The sequence below is a fragment of the Rousettus aegyptiacus genome, unplaced genomic scaffold (assembly GCF_014176215.1).
Source record: "Rousettus aegyptiacus isolate mRouAeg1 unplaced genomic scaffold, mRouAeg1.p scaffold_m13_p_9, whole genome shotgun sequence".
NCBI lineage: Eukaryota > Metazoa > Chordata > Mammalia > Chiroptera > Pteropodidae > Rousettus > Rousettus aegyptiacus.
In genome coordinates, this window is record NW_023416312.1 from 63,364,276 (window position 1) to 63,367,904 (window position 3,629).

Sequence of the window (3,629 nt, forward strand, 5' to 3'; positions counted from 1 at the left end):
ACGTTCAAGTTCCAGTTATATCCTGGCCCTTTGGTTCGGGGACAGTGGGGGTGGGGTGGGGAGGGCTAGACTTTGGGTTTCAGGTGCAGCTGGGGAGTCAAAGTTCTCTTCTCTGCACATGCTTTAGTGCACAACTTGTGATTTTAGACTGTTGTCTCTGAAAAGCAACTTAGTATCTCCTTAAACAAGATAGGAAAATTTTGAGCTGGTTCTGTGGTTACAAAAGCCTCTCTATTTTTCCTGATTTATTGATTTTTCTCTCATATATTTTATTTTATTAAATTTGATATACTACACTATATGTAATTATTCCTAACACTTAAATTGTAATGCTATTTAATGTATAAAAATAAGTTTTAAAAGCATCGCTGTCTTATTAAAATATATAATTAAGATAATAGTCATAATACATTAGTTATCATTTTACTTCAAGCTTTAGAAAGTTGATGTAGTTTATATTTAGACAAAAATACATAGAGCTCACACAGGGGTTGTATAGTGGCCTTGTATTCTTTTTTTTTAATTTTTATACTGTAAAAGAACAAAACTCAATTGAGTAAATTTGAAGACCTACTTGGCTTCACTAAGTGATTCATGAATCTGGCAGCATCCCATCTAGCAACTAGAAGGCCACCCCAAGGTATTGTACAAAGTGGAAGGTTTTTGTAGGAACACAGGTGGGGCAAGGGAGCTATTAACAAAAGAAAATAAAAGATTATTTTTAGACATATCTTCTTGTGGGGGGAAAGGAATGGCAAGAGTTTTTATCATGCAAATTGCCTCATTTTTCCATAGGGGATGGAGCTGGCCCACTTGACTGATTACCTCATTGGTGTTGACCAGAAAATTCCAGACTAGTTGATTAAGATTATGTTTCTGGGAGAGGTTGAAATAGCAATTAGGTCAGGTTTTAAATCTAGATTTGGTAACATGGGCTTTAGCACAAGCGACACCATTTTGGGCCTGTGGTTGTCTCTTTAACAATACCGAATATCTTAATGTTAAAACCTACATTTTATAATTATTTAAATAGTTATAGATATTATTATCTCTCTATTTTATGGTCTCAAGTCCTAAGTGTCATTTTTTGAATGTCAGAAAATATATTCACGTTGACACCACAACACAAAGTATTAATTTTTTAAAAAAAGTACAATTACATTCTTAAACTTCAATGAGAAGATTTAAATAGAAATGATTGTTAGGTTTATATAATTCTACAATATTGCCTGAGTTTTTATATGAACCAATTTATAAAAACAATTATTTAAATTATAATATGATTTAGTTGTAAACTAATCTTGATATTATAATTACATAGTTTCAAGTACCGACTTACATAATGAAATTTTAAAGTTCGAATACAAGGAAATATAGTAAATTTAAACAATTACCAGGAGCCACAGTAGCTTGTAAAATCTACCATGCCAGTTTGGGCTTGCTGCTGAATTGTAAACATGAAAGTTACTGAGTGGTGACTTCAGCAGCGATTTCAGAGTAAGGACCTTTGAAAATTCTGTTCTGTCAATGTAAGAAATGTCCAAACCTGTCGAGAATTTTTATGAGTTTATTTGAGCCAAACTGATGACAATTTCTAGGAAGCAAAATCTCAACAGATTTAGAAAATGCTCTGGAGAATGGCAGTTTTGCAGCTTATTTTATACATTAAAATAAAAGGAGGAGACATAAGGAGGGTTACATGAAATCCATTGGTGGTAGATCAAATGGATGGGAGAAAGCAAAGTAGGGGAATCTCTGAGATTGGATAAAACAGCAAAAATAGAGAAACATACACTTTTTTTCACATTGGTGGGTACAGGAGAGTTAACAATAAACATTTATAGCACATGGAGATGGTATGCAGGGAACAAGATAACTATGAAGGTTTCTGTTGTCTTGTGTTCTGGTGCGGTGGTTGTGCCCAAGAGGTCTGGAAAAAAAGATTACACTGACATTCAAAGGTATGTTATCTTAAATGCAAAAAGACAATAGATAGTCTCACTTGAGATAAAGATTGACCTTTGTCAAGGAAGATACAGGCCTAGGACATGACTACCCACCACGACCTGCTTTTACTTAGGAATTTTTGTGTTCAAACTGTCCTTTGTGGTTACTTTCAGTACCTGAGTTTGTAAGGTTCTCTATGCAGGCCTCCCCTGAGCTTGTCAGGTTTTGTATGTGGTTACTTTTTCATCCACAGTTCTCCATAATAGCAATATAAGTACTATCAAAAATGGTGACAATAACTTTAAAAATGTTGGAAATTAATCAAAAGCTTATCCATAATAGGTAAACCTATAGAGATAGAAAGTAGATTAGTGTTTGGTTAGAGCTGGGGAAGAGAATGGGGAAAGAAATGCTAATGCATATGAGGTTTCTTTGGGGGCTCAAAAATGTTTTAAAATTGATTGTGGTGATGGTGTGTGAATTACATCTCAATAAACAAAAAACTAATAATTATTATACAGACAGAATCCTCAGCAAGGTCAGGGTTTCTTGGAATACCCTAAGTAAAGAAAGGGCTTTAGAGACCAGGGCCTTCTTATAACTGACTCTGCTAGTGTAATGATAACTCCACCTTTACAACCTCCACCATCCCAGGAATGGAAAGAGGTTCTGTCAATGTAAGGAATGGAAAGGAGGGCTGATGCCTTTCACAATGTGTTTCTGCTAATCACTAAATATGATGAGAGGGTAAGGAGGAAGTAGTCTATGTCACAGAATTGTAGGTTCCAGTCAGTTCTCATTAATCCTAGAGCTAGAGGGTCTTGTGGCTTCCCTGACTCAGCCCAGCCATTTGGCAGGTAAAGCATAGTCGGCCCAAATTTACCAGTGGGGCTGAGGCCCAGGAGACAATAACTTGCCAGAGTTAGCTGTGTGCTATGGAGTGGAGAGTACCAAGGTTCAGCCAAGTTCAGGCTGAGTTAGGTTTTGAATCTTAGTTCTCTGCCAACTGCTTGGGAAAAATAGATGTTTTCAAACAGTTCAGTAAAGAATGCTCCTAGGCAAGGAGCCCTATGGAAAACTAGAGGAAGCTTTTAGACTAAAATGGGTAAGAACAAAAGAAGGAAAAGCATCTCTTTTGTTGTAGCAGGAGAAGCCCTCGATAGTTGAGAGACGTGAGTTATAGTCTAGCTATATTAAGTCGAGAACGCCACAGTACTCTTCTGGGCCTATTTCCTCATAGGACAAAGAAGCAAGCTGAATTTGATTAGTTTTTTCCCCCAATATGTTTCCAGGAATTCGAGGATATTGTTATAGACTAAATTGTTTTCCCCCAAAATTCATGTTAAAGCCATAACTAACAATGTGACTATATTATAGATAGGGCCTGTAAAGAGGTAACGAAAGCTGAATGAGGTCATGAAGATAGGGCCTTAATCCAATAAGACCGGTGTCCTTATAAGAGGTAGAGATATCAGACAATTTTCTCTCTCTCTCTCTCTCTCTCTCTCTCTCTCTCTCTGCCCAACCCCGCCCCACTCGCTGCAGAAGAAAGGCCATGTGAGAAGACATCTACATACAAGCTAGGAAGAATCCTTACCAGAAACCAACCCAGACGGCACCTTAAACTTGGACTTCTAGATTCCATAATTGTGAGAAAATAAATTTCTGTTGTTTAAGCCACC